The following is a 17,631-nucleotide window of genomic DNA, read 5'->3' as shown; positions in this document are numbered from 1 at the left end:
CTGGGCAAAAAAAAAAAAAAAAGGGAAAACAATTCTGGCCACCTAGAGGATGAAATGGATGAACAGACCTTTGAGGACAGTGGTGACTGAGGGGTACAAGGTTATGTCAAAAATATATAATCTGGGTAGGTGAGAAAGGTAAGTTTATCTTCTTTTTCTCTGGGTCTCTGCCTTCCTTCTTCCTTATGTATTGCCTACCACTATCACTTCCCTCTCCTCCCACCCTTTTCTTTTTCTCTTTCCTTCTATCTCTTTCTCTGTACCTTAATTGGAAATTATTTAGGTAAGAGATAGAGATAGAGAGCTGTTCTTTCTGCCACCCTATGCTCCCCAATGTGTCCCTGATTTAGGGGATTTGCTTGGAAATAGATATATTTCCATCCATTTCTTTTTCACATACTCTTTTTTATCTAGTTTACCTGTTCCACACCAAGAAGAAACGTACCAAGTCCTTTGCTAAAAGCATCAGCAATTGGGAAACTTCTTCTGGCAGCAAACTCTTCTCTATAATCAGAGATTCTTTCACTGCCTCATACCCATGTAACACAATGACAGGCTGAGAGCCAAAGTACAGAGTAAACACAGGGCCATAGTTTTTTGCCAACTATGGGAAAAAATGCAAACACATTGACAATGTTAACACCAAACTGCCTGATAAACAACTTGGTTTACCACTGCTGATCTCATTTGAGAAATTTGCAATCTATTAGCAGCCCCTTCAAAACATTTTTGATGTTTATAGAAGAAAGGATTCAAACAAAACACAGGCCTGGCTCAGGACCCAGATGGGCCAAAAGTACAAAATTCCATTTCCTTCTGTAGGGTAGCAGCCAGCAGGATGGTTAATGGAGAACATCAAGCTTCGATCCTTCCTGTGAATGGAAGGAGTTTTGTTTGTTTATTTTTCTGAGTCTTTAAGAGTACCTGAGTTAAAGAAAAGAAAGAAGGCCATCTGTGAAATCCTGAACCAGGGGAGGCAAGACTATAGTGAAGACTCTTTCCCCAGTGGAAATCCCACAAACCAATACAATAAGATCATTAGATTCAGAGCCAAAAGGGACTTTAGGGATCATACAATCTATTCATCTAATTTTGCACAGGAGGAAGATCAAAGAGCAGACAAGAACATCAGTTTGAAAGTCTACCAGGTCATAACAATTATATTACATGGTTATAAAGCACTTCTGTATATGTTAGCTTCATTTGATCTTCACACACAACCCTGAGGCAGATAGAACCCTAATTCACAGTTTCCCTTTTACACACCAAGAAACTAGAAAGGCTCCAAGAGATGAAATCACTTGCCAGAGGACACAAGGTTAATAAATATAAGAACCTGAACTTGAACTCAGCTCTTTCTAATTCTGTGTCCAGTGCTTTTCCTATTACCCCAGGCTGTCTCTCAAAGGCTTTAGGAGTTATAGAGAGTATATCCTGATCTAAGGATTCTCAAGAGTTCTGAATTTGCTGGTGGTCCTGAGCCAAGACTTCCTTTCATCCAGGGACTCTTACAACTGAGACTGCACATAGAGGCTGTGCCAGTGATCCTATGGAGGCATGTGCAGGAAAAAAACATTCTCTACTTTGATCCCTGAATGTTTGCAGAACCCTTTCTTTTCACCAGCAGTTAAGACAACCAAAGTCCTGAAACACTCTTCTTTTACCTGTGATGGATAATGGGCTCTCTCCAAAGTTAGTAATGTTCTCTCAATTGCCAAATCCAATGGCCTTTTCTCAGTCCTCATTCTTCTTAGTCTCTCCACAGCCATTGACACTGTTGATCATTCTCACCTCCTTGATATTCTCTTCTCTCTAGGTTTTCAGAACACCATTCTCTCCTGGTTCTTCTCCTACCTATTTGATCACTCCTTCTCATTCTGCTAAGGGAAGCTAGGTGGCACAGTGAATAGAGCCCCAGGTTTTCAGCGAGGAAGATGAATTCATATCCAACTTTGGACACTAGCTGTGTGACCCTGGGCAAGTCACTTGACCCTTTTTACCTGTTTCCTCATCTTTAAAATTAGTTGGAGAAGGAAATGGCAAATCACTCCAATATTTTGCCAAGAAAACCTCAAATGGGGTTATGAAGAGTTGGACAGAATTAAAATGTCTAAACAGACTCTTTCTGTTTTGCTGAATCCTTAGCCATGTCACACCCTCTAACTGTAGGTGTTCCTCAGGGTTCAGTCCTGGGTCCTCTTCTTGCCCCATACTACTTCACTTGGTGATCTTATCAGCTCCCATGGATCTAATTACCAGCTGACAATTCTCAAATCTACCTATCTGTCCCTAATCTTGATATTGACTTTTAAACATCTCAAACTAGACGTCCAGTAGACATCTTAAATTCAACATGTCCAAGTCAGATCTCATTATCTTTTCCCCTCAACCTTCCCCACCTCCAGCTTCTTTATTACTACAAAGGTCAGCACCATCCTTCACGTCTCTCAGGCTTGCTACCTTGGAGTCATTCTGGATTTTCCCTTATTTCTCACCTCCCATATCCAAGATGTTGCCAAGGTCTTTTGATTTTAACTTTGCAACATCTCTCAAATAAGCTCTTCTCTCTGGTCTGATAAAGCCACAGCTCTAGTGGAGGTACTTATCACCTCATAACCAGACCACTGAAATAGCCTAGTTTATTGGGTCTACCTGATGCAAGTCTATTCCACTATAATCCACCCTTCATTCAGCCAACAAAGTGATTTTCCTAAAGTACAGGTTCAACTATGTTACTCTCCTACTCAATAAATTACAATAAATTCCCTATTGCCTCTGGTATCAAATACAAAATCCTTAGTTTGGAATTCAAAGCTTTTCATAGCATTGCACCTGCCCCTTACCTTTCTTGTTTTCTTACATCTTACCCCTCACCACATACTTTGATCCAGTGAAACTGGTCTATTTACTGTTCCATAAAAAAGACATTCCATCTCTCAGTTGCAGACATTTTCTCTGGTTGCCTGCCATCCCTGGAATCTCTCTCTTTTCATTTCTGCCTCCTGGCTTCCTTTAAGTCCCAACTAAAATCTTCTCATTGACAGGAAACCTTCTCCAATCACTTTTAATTCTAATGTCTTTCCTCTTTTAATTATTTCCTTTTATTTTTTGAATACCTTATCTATACGTATTTGTTGACTTGTTATCTCCCCCATTAGATTCTAAGCTCCTTGAGAGCAGGGACTATCTTTCCCTTCTTTTTGTATTGCCTGGCACATAATAAGCACTTAATAAAGGTTTATTGACTGACTACACTGATAGTGATGGCTCTCTGAACTTTCAAGCCAAGAGGAAGCAATCGAAACATTCTGACACATGCCTTTGAGAATGTGTATCAATTATCTTCAGTTATTTAATATATACAGACTCTTGCTAGAACTCAGTAACACCTAGCTAAAGCTGATTCACTAGATCTTTCTAGCCACAGCATAGCTGTGAATCAAAATATGGGCCAGATAATGCATAAGCCCGCTTCTAAAATCTGTAGTATGCTCTGTTTGAACACACAGTCTCTAGACACATAGGGTACTAAGCCAGGACCAAAACAGGTTTTTAAAAAATAATGCTAACTTACTGAGCCAAAGGATTTGCTGATATCTTTAGAGTCTAACTGCAGCATATTTCCAACAATTGGAAAGGGAACAGGACCCAGTGGAAGCTTTCCTTTTCCATGATTCTTTCTCCATACTGAAATAAGAAGCGGACAGGAAATACAGAGAACCAGGACAAGAGCAGCGACCACAGATGATTGCAAGGGAGTGCTTCCTTAATCCCAATTCAATGGAGGGCTGAGAATCCAAAGCCTGTGAAAATTGCAAATATAAGATCAGTTAGCCAGTAACTCCTCCTTGTTTAAGATAAAATATAGTTTCACTTCCAAAGGACTTTGACTTGCTGGTCTCTTAATTATCACTTATGCCACTATTATTGGGGCTCTTTGTATTTTTTTTCAGACCCAAGCTATGATTTCCTTCCTACCTGACATGTCAGCAGCATCTTGTCTGTAACTTGATAGTGCCAGAGATGATGGACCATTGAAAGGTGAAAGTAAGTTTCTTGAGGTTACCTACCTAATACATGTTCAAAGCAAGATCATAATCCACTATTTCATACTACCTTCAGTTATATGATAGGAGGTAACATTTACATAATGCCCAGGCAGGATTAAGGGGACAACTCTGATGGCTTTTTAGTTTTCTACTTTTTTTACAGGATACATGAGTCCTTGGGTATTATGTAGAATCTCCCTTCACTAAAATAAAGCTGTGTAGACCCCAGAGAGGGCAAATGATTCACCAAAGGTAACATGGCCAGTATATGTCAAAGGCAGATTGAAACTTTACTCCAATGATAATCTACTATCCATTCTGTTAATCTACCTCTCTTCTCTTTAAATATGGTCTATTTGAGTGCATGCACACCCATTGAGGATTTTGCATTAGGGTTTTCATTTTGTCCTTGAAGTGCAAAAATCATAAAAAATTAAAAAGAGAAAAGGAAGCCCAGCTGGACTTCTGATCTTTCAGAGTGTCAATGAAAATTTTTTTTCCTGTATGTCCAGTCTTTGTGAGTGAAATTAATGAAGTCTGGGTTAGGAAAGAGGAGCTGACAAACGAACAGCATCCAGGTTTCTCCCCTCTCACCTGTACTCATAATTCTGACACCCCTTTGGAAGGGGGAGGAGGCAAGTCTCCTATGACCTATAGAAAAAAGTCTCATTCATTTGGGCAAAGATGTGGAAAGATCAACTTATTTGGGGCCAGTTTCTGGAAAAGTTCAGCTGGGCTGAATGGCTTCTAAAGTCCCTTTCAGCTCCAAATTTCTTTGATACTTTCTCTAATTCAGTTCATCCAGAATGCTGAATAGGGAATGAGGAGGGCACCAGGTAGGTGTATGCACAGACAGACAGGGAAACAGAGCAGTAAGACATTGTGGACTATATGGAACTATCAGGATCCTTAGGGAACACTTAGTACTGACAAGTACTGCCCCTTTCAGTTCCCATGAGAGTGAGAATTGAATGTTAAGAACTGAATCAAAATAATCTTTTCTCTCAAGTTACTCTTCTACCCACTCAAGGGGCAGAAGTCAGTTTTCTTTCCTCTTTCTTAAATGATTCAGGGTTCATTCTGAGTGAGAAGGAAGGAAGAAAACGGACTACGAATACCGTGTGGAGAGAAGGTGAGCATAGTTAATGAGATAAGATTCACAGAGGAATGCTGAAAGCACTGGGGGTGGGGCTTCGGGGTGTGAGAGAAGACCGACTTAGTGTAAAAAGTGCAGGACTTGGAGTTAGAAGACCTGTGTTTAAATTCTGGTTCTGATGCCTGGCCAAAGATAACTCCACTGCTGCTGTCTGAGCCTAACTTTTCTCATCTTTAGAATGGGGATTTGCACCATGGACCTCGCAGGATTTTCAAGAGGAACTTACTTTGTTGCCATAGAGATATGTTATTACTGCTCTGAAGCTTGTTATGTTTTTGTTATTGTTTGGGTTTTTGTTTTATTTGTTTTTCCTTCGAGGAGGATCATAGGATGATGGATTTTAGACTCAGAGCTAGAAAGGATCACAACTGGCAGTCTTCAGCAGCAACTGCTCTAACAAAGTTAAATGAGTTGCCCCAGGTACCATAATTAATAGCTAGCAGTGTCACAATCCTAACCAGGTCCTCTGATTTAAAATCCAACACCTTCCACCACAGTCGCGGGGAGAAAGAGATCAGACCCTCCGTGGAAGGAAGTTGCCCGGCAGCCAGAACTAACCTGGGATTCCCCACGTCCTCCCCGACTGACGCCGGGTGAGCCTCACTGACTCCTGGGTCCCTCTCGGCCGCTGTCCAGTTCTTCTAGTTCTGATAAGGTTCTCAGCTACAAACAGCCCGGCTTCATAACATGTCTCCCTTCTGAAGTTTCTGGATTCCTAAACTATCTTTTCTGAACTAGAATTTGGACCAATAGGACAGATCTCCATCAAGGACTGCCCTCAGTCAACTACAATTAACCTATTATCTCCCGTAAAGGAACCTCGCAGCTCTAGGAGAAAGGGCAGAATGGACAAAAAGGAGGAGAGTGTCGGCACAAGCCATGCTCACCCACTTCCTATCTTGTCAAACTTTTAACCGAAATAATTACTGGGACAGGAACATCTGGCCAAAGAGGAGGAAACACTTCGAATTAGTTCGGGATGGTGAAGGAAGCTCAGAGGACACGTAGTCCAATTATTTAACCACTAATCCCTTCTACAGTCTCAATGACTAGCCATGTCTCTTCTTGAAGATTTCCAACCATGGAGAAATCACCACCTCTCAGAAGCAGCCCGTTTCCCTTTTGGATGTTTCTAATTGTTAGGAAGTGCTTGCTAACCCTTGTAGCTTCACATCAGCAATCAATCATTTACTAGGTACCTACTGTTGTGCCAGGCATTGTGCTACAGATTGGGCACATGAAGACAAAAGTGAAATAGCCTTTGATCTCCAAGATCTTATATTCTACCAAAGAAAACAGCGTGTTCATATCTGATATATACGTATGGGTGATTGCAAATAAAAGGAGAGCAGGAAGTTGGGGGCTTAGGAAAAACTTCATGTAGAAGGTGATTCTTGAATTGAAACTTAAGGAAAGAATAACAGCTAGCACCTATATAACATGACAAGGTTTCCATGGCATGTTTCATGTATTATCTCATTTGATCCTCACAACTGTACTGGCTGATAGGTGCTATTGTGATCCTCTTGGTCCTAAGAGGGATTATGAACCAATGATCCCAGGTTTAACCAAGTTGGGAAAGCCTATTGTTAAATTTCAGTGTGAGCATTTACAGAAATCTATGAGTTTATGAATCAGGATTTGATTTATTGCTTTGTTGATTGCCTAAACTTAAGAAACTGTTAAATATGAGGGATAAATTTAAAAGTATATGTGCATACTTTTCCCCCCTGGAGAGTTTATTTTTTTAAATATTTACCATTGCACCCCCACTTTGCTCTATAAACACTGCTTGAGCTCAGGAATGCAGTAGAAGACTTAGAGAATGATCATCACCAGTCTGATTCCAAAAGACCCAGTGGGAATTGTTGTCTGACTAGAAAGTTCACCTCCCATGTGCCTGGGAGGGAGGAGATAAATGGCTGTGAACTCACTACAAACCAACCAGGAGCAAAGAAGAAACCTCTTTGAACTGTCTAAGAATGAGGCATTACTACAGCTAGCTGAAGTGGCTACTAATTTGTGTAGTAGATGGAACCATGGGACTTGAGTTTCAATGTCCTTTCTGAAATGCACCACTTAGAAATGAGCACAATACTCCTGTGCTTTGTTCACAATACAGTAAAATTTCAAGTCCTGAATACACTGACTCTCAATGCAAATAAAGATCATCATATAGCCTTTTCACGATTATTCAGTTGATTATTCAGTTTGCAGTCTCCTACAGTCCACAGATGCACTGTGACTCTTCCAACTTAAATTTGTAAATTTTATTTTTAACCCAAATATATTTTACCCTTAGCTGTATGAAATTTCTTCCGAATTCCAGCTTAGTGGTGTAGTCTGTCAAGATCTTTCTCTATTCTGACTGTATCATAGAGCATGTTTATTATTCTTCTCTGCTTTGTGTCATCTGCAAACTTGATGAGCATGGCATTTATGCCTTTTTCCAAATCATTGATAAAAATGTTAAACAGAAGGAGGTGAAACACAGATCCCTGAAGATCTTCACTGGAGTTCGTCTTCTAGGCAGCCATTCACTCTGCTCACTCACACGTCTCTTTCCCAAACCCAGAGCTGAGCTGGCTGCACACTTCTGAAGCAGCTCTCAGCTCCCAGTGTCTCGTCATCTTGGTGTCTGACAGTGAGAACACCCAATCAATTTTAACCTTACTGCACCTCTTTGTTGTTCAGTAATATCCAACTCTTCATAATCCCATTTTTGTTTTCATTTTTCTCACGGTCAAAGTTATTTTTTTCAATATATTCTGTCCCCAAGAATTGATTAGAAGAACCTATTTTGCCATACATGCCTGGGAAGTAAGATCCTGGGAGCATCCAAATATTGAGTTTTGGAGATCAGTCTTCTTCATTATTTTGGCCAAAGTGTTCACAGTCGTTCATCCCCAAAGCAAGCTTAAAGCAGTTGGTTCAGGTGTTTTGGGCTCTGCACCTCTCCTAAATCCTCTCTTTTTGTATTTCCTGGACCTGGCAAATAGTGGTGCCTAAAAAATTCTTACAGAACTACTGACTGCCCACTCTAGGTCAGAGGATTCAATCTCTTTTTGGAAGGGTTCTCCTAAAGGTAACCAACATCAGCCTCTTTGCTACAAGGTTTCTGCCTCTTAGGACAAAGAGAATTAGGCTGATCTCTCTACCCCACCACAGACTTTCTGGTAGTTGGAAGGAGGGACATACTTTTCATGGGGTTTTCTTGGCAAAGATAACTGGAGTGGTTTGCCATTTTCTTTTCCAGTGAATTAAGGCAAAGAGAGGTGAAGTGACTTGCCCAGGATCACACAGCTAGAATGTGTCTGAGTTCAAATGTGAACTCAGGTTTTCCTGATCCCTGGCCTATCCACTGTGCTACCTAACTGCCTCCTCAGACTTACTGCACCTCAGCACTCTGAAATTCAAGCAACCCAACTTTGGCCTTCTAGTAGCAGGGATTGCAGCTGTGTGCCACCACATTTAGCATCTCTTCCACAAGAATAGCGAGAGAAACTTTGTCCACATGTTTAAAATAAATAAAGTGTGGTGTATTTTATTATTTATACATTTAGTTTAATATATTAGTATCTAAAACATCTTTTTTGCTTCATTGTTAAATAAATAGGTATCTTTAAAATCCAAAAAAACACAATAAAATAATTTTTTTTAGAAAGAGAGAGAAACTTCGTCAAATGCTTTCCTAAAATCCAGGTTAATTGTGGCTACAATACTTCCCCAATGCACCTGTGTAGTGACCAAGTGAAAAAAAGAAACAGTATGGCAAGATTTATTTCTCAAAAATTAATTAATTTTTAGTTTTCAAAAGATCTATTCTTGAAGAAGCAATGCTGGGTCCTTGTGATCACTGCTTTCTTTTATATATGTGAACTGGCAATATATTTTAGAAATGAGAGGGAGATGGAAAGAAAAGCAAAGTAAAAAATTTTTGTTAGAAATCGAAGCCATACTTGCTGGACTTTAGATCGCAAAAGCCATTCTTGAACCCTTTTCTGAAATTTTCAAGGTTTTCCCTTTCCCAGGCCTTACTCCTCACCACAATAGTTTCCTATTCTCAATCTGTCAAAGATTTCTGACAATAGCTCAGCAATCACAGCTGCCAGTCCTTTTGGAAACTGAAAATGAGTTTATTTTAGCCTGGTGACAATCTTGTCACTTTGTCTTTCTAGACACTTGCCACTCACTAGCTATGTGACCTTGGGCAAGTCACTTAACCCCAATTGCCTCATCCTGGGTGATCTCCAGTCATCCTGATGAATATCTGGTCACTAGATTCAGATGGCTCTGGAGGAGAAGTGAGGCTGGTGACCTGCACAGCCCTCCTTCACTCAAAACAAAGTCAAGTGCAAGTCATGTCATTATTTCTCTGATGGCATGGTCTTCTTTGGCAACGAAGGACAAACACACACACTTGCAAGGTTATCACCCCAATCTAAACCCTCATTACCTCTCTTATTCTATTCCAGTAGTATCCAAATTGGTCTTTCTACATTAAGTTTTTCTCCTCTCCAACCCATTCTCCATTCAACTGCCAAATTGACATTCCTAAAATATTAGTCTAATGTTTGTCCTCTGCTCAAGAATATTTAGGATCTCTCCATTACTTCTAAAACAAAATACGACTTCTGTGTTTGGCACAAAAAGTCCTTAGCAATTTGACTTCATTTTATCTTTCCAGATTAAAACGTATTTTGTAATATCTTACTCCACCTCACACATTCACCATTCCAGCAAAACCCTTAAAAATACATTGCCTATATTTTGCATATACTTTCCTGTGTATGTGTTCTCCTCAGTCCCAGAATAATTTAAATTCCTTGAGGGATAGGACTCTTTTGGTTTTGTCTCTATATGCGTAGTGCCTAGCAAACTGTCTAGCACATTTCAATTTTTAATGAATGCTTGTTGCATTGACTTAAGCAGAAAGGGAAAACTAAGAACTCTTTTAATTTCTCTCCACTTAGCTCAAGCATCACCTGCTTATTAGTCATTCTCATTATGTCCTTTCAAGATTCTGATTGAAAGAGAATCAAAAACAAAACAAAAATTCTATCTCTGCTTCTATTAAGGAGTAACATAGTAGCTAAGAGGCAGTTTATTCCATTGTTGGATAGCTCTCTATGTTGGATAAGTAGGTCTAATTAATAGACTTTTCCCTACTTCAGATTACACGACTGCAAATTTCTACCCTTTGTTCCTGGTTCTGTCCTCTGGACTAACCTGGATAAATGTAATTTCTCTTCCAAATGATAGTACTACAAAAGCTGATGACTCACGTTTAGTCTTAATCTTCTCTTCTCCAGGTTAAATGTCTCTGGTTCCTTTAATAGATTCCCATATGGCATGATCCCTAACACCAAATTCTAATATCTTTTCATCTCCCCTCTCTAACACTACCCTAATACAGACTGTCATTACTAGTGTCTCATTCAGGTGGTTTAAATTCGGGAGCCCATCTTAAAGCTTTGAGACTGCACTGGGGAAGCTGTCATGTACTTAAACCAAGGACTGGCCTACTGAACCCTTTGAATAGGGAGGGAAGTGAATAGTGAATCTTTGTTTAGAACAATGAATGACATTTCAACCTGAAGTTCTGATTTGAACCAAATGAGTGCAGTAAGAAGAGTGTGTATACACACTAAGGGGTAGCACTGTTGGCAATCCTGTCTTTTCACAAGATTTCTGTATTATTTTATCTATTTGTATATCCTGTTCTCTAGTAGGCTTCTTTATGCCATCATCTAAAATATATTTATGTATATATATAATATACACACACATATATCGCTTATAATTTATTAGCAAAACCTAGCAATATATATGTCCTCCTGATTGTCCAAAGAAAGTAAAGGAAGACCACCCTTTCCACTGATCCAGAGATTTCAATCTTTTCGTATAATGAACCCTTTTAGCAGTCTGAAGAAGTTTATAGACTCCTCCAAATAATGTTTTTAAGTGCATAAAATTAAATTACATAGCATTGTAATGTAACATAGACCAGTTACATTGAAGTAGTTTTCAAAATATTAAAAGATTAAGTTCAGATTAAGAAACCCTGTTAGAGATTGTTATATGCAACACATACATACCTACTATTGAGTTAGAATATGGGTGTGCAACTCAGGATTACAGGACCCATGGAGACCAATCAATAACCATTGCAACTGGTAATATAAAACTAGCAATTGTACTGATGGCACTTCATCTGCTAGGGAGACTGCAATGTACGTGGACAACAAAAGTTTCACAGGCTTTCTCAGTAATGAACTTAGGAATCATATTTCCTACTTGAACAAGATGCCTGTATGCACCACGGTCAAGCATCCTCGATCTCTAGGGGCAGCTATATGGTTGATAGGAATTGAATATCAATCAATGTTTTCTTTTCTATCCTCGTTAAATGATTCACCTCTTATAGAAAGTGTCCCTTCAATGTGTTCTATGCTTTTAATATGCAAGTTTCTATTCTGTAATTAGAGTAGGCAGGCAAATAGTGTGAACTACTGAGTTGGCATTAAGATAGTATGTGTGCTGAGGGGGCATTAGCTGGGGCATTTAAGGAGTAGGATGGTTCTTTATCCATTGCTGATGGATAATTAGATACAAGTGTAAAACATTTTCCCTGCCAATAAGGGGCTTACAATCTAATTAGGGATACAAGATGAAAAAGACTAGAGCATACTTGAAACAAGAACAAATGGATCAGTATCTAATTGAGTGTTAATTTGCAGAGGTAATTAGTAAATGAGGATATGGCTTCTGAAGTGTGATTTGAAAGTGTTTAAGAGTTCAACCAGTAGAGCTGAATAAAGGAAATATTTCAGGCACAGGGAGTGTCTGGAGAATGTTAGGGTGGGGTTAGGGGAAGCAGGGAATCTATTTTGTCAAAGGTCAGATAAAGTGATGAGAGATTGAGCAAGAAAGGTAGTTTGGGTTGAAATCATAGAAGATTTTCATTGCCAGGCCAGGGAAAGAGTACAGCATGTTCACAGACACAAGAGAAGTTGGAGGTGGAGGTAGCCCCTCACATGTTTCAGGAAGGGAGGAATCAAAACTTAAAGGAGGTGAGTATTAATCCACTGGCAACTGGGTTGGCGTCAGTATCTTTTGGGTCAGTTGGAGAATTTAAGGTAAAATTTTGTAAGATGGTAGTAAAAAAATAGAAATGATTCTGTCTGAGCTAGATCCTCACCAACACATACCTGTTTTTCTGAAACAAAGAAATGAAAAGATTTGATATTTTGGAGTCATCATCTGGAACACTGATCTTGAATCAAATAGAAGCAGCAGCCACTAAACCATATATAAGGATCCTGTGACTGCATATTGACTTAGAAAACCACAAGTTCACATTATCTCTGTTCTATTATGTTTTTATTTGTTTTGTTAAATATTTCCCAATTACATTTTAATCTGGCTCTTGCTGCACCCAGGAATGTTGAGGGTAGTGTATTTGACACCTTTAATCTAGACCACTCCTTCCTATTTATAGGTTCCCCTCTCCTTATCCCAAGTGGACACTCAGCCCTTTGGCCCACTGTTGGTGCAAGGTTAGGATTGGAAGTGCTTTCTTGGTTCTTTCAAAGCAGTCATCCTGCTCTCTAGAAAGAGAACTCCCTCTTCTAAATCAGACTTCCTGAAACAGAGTAATTCCTGGGATTTTAAACTCAGAGGAAAGGAAAAATTGCCCCAGGGAGAGAGAACTCAACTCCACAAAGACCAAGCTCCTTTCAATAATTGTGGTGAGAGAGGATGATAGCGCAGTGATGCTCAGTTCCTTTTTGGGTAGCTTCAGTCACAATTCTGGGCAGGCAATACAGGTCTGGAATCAATTTCCCACTTGGTACCAATCCACTACCTGTCGCTTTTCTACTCCAACAGTACTATTGAGGACAACTGTCCCTCCAAACCTATCCATCAAAGTTCCTTCAGTTGATGACATATGATCCAAGGAGTATTGGAAAGGTAAGGAACTCTTACCACCCTACTCCTAGGATTTATTACTGGAAGAGACCTTAGTGATAACCTAGTTGAACCCCTTCTTTAACATACAATGTAACTGAATTTTAGAATGGTAAATTGACTTAAACAAGGACACACAGGCAATAAGTAACAAAGCTAGATCGGAACCCATGTTGTCTGAGCTGTTGATCTATCTTTAATGCACACCCATCCTGGGTCTCTTTACCACACTACACTCTGTACTCCTAAATTAATCTTCATTAATACTTACTACCTGGCTTTGGCAAGACACTAAACCTCTCTGAGTCTCAGTTTCCTCAGTTGTAAAATGGGGGAAAGAGGGTGGGAAATAGACAACAGAAAGTATAAATCAATGATCCCATTATCTTTCATTTGATGTTCTGACTTGAACCACATAAGTGCAGTTAGGTGAGTGTCTGTGTGTGTGTGTGTGTGTGTGTGTGTGTGTGTGTGTGTGTTCACATACATGCGCACACTGTGGAGTAACAGCAATACAGAGTGACAGGAACTAAGAAGTGTTCACAAACAAGTTAAGGATGAGCTGCAGCCAAGTACAAACAGTGTTTCTGGATTGCTCTAAAAATGTGCACCAGCTGAGCCCTCCCCTTGGCAACAAATTTGTTCTAATTGAGTACTCTAAGAAACTTTCCAAAATAGTCAACACCACAAATATATGCAGCTTGCCCAGATAATAACTAGAGCTATATCCAGGTAGTCAGGCTTACCCCAAGGAAAATTAAAATAAATCTATAAAAGATCCTACAAGAAACTTCCAATAGTTTCCTGGACTCGAAGAGACTCTACTTCAGGCAAGCTGCTCTGTTGGGTCTAAGGTGGTGTTGGTTTCCAAAGGGAAGAAGGAAATCAAAGAAGCTGCACATCATTCAGCAACTAGGAAGTCACTAGGAACACTGTCAAGGAAGTATCCTTGCTCTGCTTACATATCGTTATTTTAATTATAAGTCCTTGCTTAAATAAACTTTAGCATTAAAAAACAAAAGGTCCATATCCACCTCATTATATGAGTATTCCCAAAAGGGTCCAGAATGCCAAATCATTTACCCTCTCTGATCCCTGGGTTCCTTATTGGTAAAATAAAGGAGTTAAGCCCCTTCCAATGTAAACTCCACCACAAAGCCCTACTCTGGTGTTTCATCCTGGCACGGAACTTACCCTGAGTTCTCAAAGACTATGATAGTGGAGCACCAGTTCTGGTAGGTTCCACTATCCTAAGAAGGCTTCAGTTATGGTTCTGGCAACAGACTTTGTCTTCTTTCTCAGTATCAGCCTTGCAGAAATACAGAAAGCTTTACCACTATGGGGCTGGTGATAAATTAATCAATTATTTCATTGTAAAACAAAGATAAACACAAAATTGGCTATAGCCCTATGCAACCTTTTTTAGTTCATCCAGTGGCAGTGGCAGAGTAGTGGGGAAAGGGAAAGGGGATACAAAAAATCACATAATTTTTATTCTATATGTAAACATTAACCTAACTGTTGGTATCCTCAATGTGAGATCCTTGTCCAATGACTAATAATTTGACACATAATTGCAGCAAGTTACTCATTCCATAAGCACATGTTTTCTATGAATAAAATAAGAAAATAATAGATAATTGCAATCGAGTAGCAAGATGGCTCAAAGGTCCACCTCGGGATGAAATTGGAAGAGCTGACAGAGTTGGATTTTGCCATGTATCCCAAGGCAACAAGACATATTGTTTTATGGAAAAATTGATCATCTCCTCTTGTGACTGTAATGCTAATCAGAGAGTTTAAGATCTTCCCCACCCATTAATGGGACACTCCATTAAGGAAAGCTTGATTAAAGGAGGCCCACCACACTTTTTGTTAATATCTAATGCATTTGTTCTCAAGGGTTGTGATGCCCTTTGGCTCTGAAAGGTGTATAAATGCTCTGAGGTGACATTTCACTTTGGGGCTTAGTTTTTGGAAGCAGGTTTATGTGCCAGATGAGACTCTGGGAAGCTGCTAAGTAGCCCCCCAGCTTTGAAAATCCATATGTTGGTGCTTCTCTCTCTGGTAACTATGTATATAATGGTCAGACAGTTGGATCTGTCTATTGATCTATGATGTAAGTATTGCTTATGGTCAGGCAACTGGAAGCTCTGTCTATTAATCTTAATTTCTCTGTATTTTCTCTGAAGTTCAGGGTGCTGACTCTTCCCCCTGAACTAAGTGAATGATATTTATGTGTTTGATTAAAGTGATTGTTGACCCCTCAAAAGTTTCTTTCCTTTTAGAAAAGCAGATCTGAAAACCTGTACAGCAGGCCACCCTAGATATGTCAGCGTGCTTGCTTTTACAGTGAGTTAAAAAAGACCACCACTGATACAATTCAACTTGCTTGCCTCCTAAATTAAATTAAAATACACTTTAATATTCAGTCACCCCTTCATTATAATCAAAGAGGATCAAAATGATATCATGATGTCAAGATCAGTATGGTATTAGTATGGTGTGTCCAACTGTGGCTGATGAAACAAACATGAGCTTAGAAGGCTCTGTCACAGGTCAGGTATAAATAAATGGTCAGCACAAACTTTTGGGAAGATGTGTCTAAATTTGTGTATCTTATTTCTTTTAAGCTACTACTCATAAAGCATCATACTCGGGATTCACGTACTCCTAGAAATAACTCTTAAGCCAGTGAGAATGGCAGACTAATGCAAAGCATTGTAACTAAATTCACTTTCAGTTTTGAGTCCAGTACAGCTATTCTTGATGGACTGAGGTAAAAAGAAAGGCCAGTCCTCTGACTCAGGAAATCGGTAAAATAAAGGCAGGCCTACAGGGATGAAGGAACTCCCCTTCTTGTTCCAATACATAGTAAACTCAATCTTATTGTTTTCCGGTTGTGTCAGTATCTTCATGACCCTTTCTGAGGTTTTCTTGGTAAAGATTTATTGGAGTGGTTTGCCGTTTCCTTCTCCAATTCATTTTACAGATGAAGCAACTGAGGCAAATAGGGTTAAGTGACTTTCCCAAGGTCACACAGCTAGCAAGTGTCTGAGACCAAATTTGAACTCAGGAAGGTGAGTCATGTTGACTTCAGGCTTGCAACTCTATCCACACCTAGCTACCCCTAGCTAAATTTGCCTGACTTTTTGGTGCCAACTGCTGCCTTTATTACTTGTATCTTATGATGCATAATTTTGTTGTGTTTTTTAGTTTTAGTGCTAAATCTCTTGTCAGTCATACACTGTGCATTTGTCTCTAGAGGTCTATCAGCCATGACATTTGTAACTACCTCTTGGATTTTTGTGAATTTCCGGATATCTTTTTTGCTAGTATTTTTCTGCGTTGTAGCAATTTGCTAGTTTGGTGTAGAGGCAGTATTGTTTTTCCCTTCCCCATTTTTTATCAGTTTGAAGTTCTGATCAGGTGTAAAAGACACAATCAACCAACAAGCATTTATTAGGAGATCATTTAATATGAGGCACTATTCTGGGCACTGTAGATAAAAAGACCAAAGCAATTCAGTCCCTGCCCTCAAGCAGCTATCCTGGGACAGTTAGCGTGCAGCCTTGGAGTCAAGACCTGAGTTCAAATCCAGCCTTAGGCATTTATTAGCCATGTGAGTCTGGGCAAGTAATTTAACCCTGATTCCCACCCCCACAAATGTAGCTATCCTTAGGAGGGAGACAGCATGCTGGTCTGTACAAAATAGATGCAAGTATAACCACGCCTCCTTGATATCTCCTGTGTCTACCATAGCTCAGTCCTGCCTTTGTTCTATGCATGCTCCAACCTCCCCAGTCCAAATGCCTGGCAACTATTTTCCCCAATTATAAGACAACTTCTCTTTTTTTATTCAAGTGGCTTAGGGTACAACCCAGGCTGTCACATAACGGCTTTGACTGATTCAAGGAGGTGCATAGATCATCTGTTCACACTCAGTTCTGATCGTTTGATTCAATCAAAAGTGTTCACACCTATTCAAGGCACCTTAGCCAAATGGGGTGGCATCAATGCCATCTTGCAGTGGCACAGCTTAGAATGAGCTGATGCTGGTGAGGATAACAAAAAGTGACAAAAGGATTGGAGTGTTAGCTAGAGTGTGGGGGAAAGAGGGTCAAAGTAGGAATGAGACTGCTCAGAATTGATTGACGATGATGGTAACAAACAAGACTCATCTTCTTGAGTTCAAATATGGCCTCAGATACTTACTAGCTGTGTGACCCTGGGCAAATCTCTTAACTCTGTTTGGCTTAGTTTCTTTTTTATAAAATGAGCTGGAGAAGGAAATACAAACCACTCTAGTATCTTTGCCAAGAAAACCTCAAATGAGGTCGCAAAGAGTTAGACATGACTGAAGCAAATGTATAACAACAACAAAAAGAAATGAGGCAGAACTTTTCAATTCTCACTTAGCTTGAATTTTCTCTGACAAGGACAATGACCTTTGTA

General features: G+C 39.6%; 1 pseudogene; it reads right to left on the bottom strand.

Annotated features, from left to right (window-relative positions):
- LOC140511923 (cytochrome P450 2C19-like) overlaps nt 1-7,835 on the bottom strand; it is a 30,540-nt pseudogene extending 22,705 nt beyond the window's left edge.
- Nucleotides 7,836-17,631: the final 9,796 nt, after the last annotated feature.

The sequence above is a fragment of the Notamacropus eugenii genome, chromosome 1, assembly GCF_028372415.1.
Source record: "Notamacropus eugenii isolate mMacEug1 chromosome 1, mMacEug1.pri_v2, whole genome shotgun sequence".
Classification (NCBI taxonomy): Eukaryota; Metazoa; Chordata; class Mammalia; order Diprotodontia; family Macropodidae; genus Notamacropus; species Notamacropus eugenii.
This window is presented reverse-complemented; position numbering and strand designations above follow the sequence as displayed.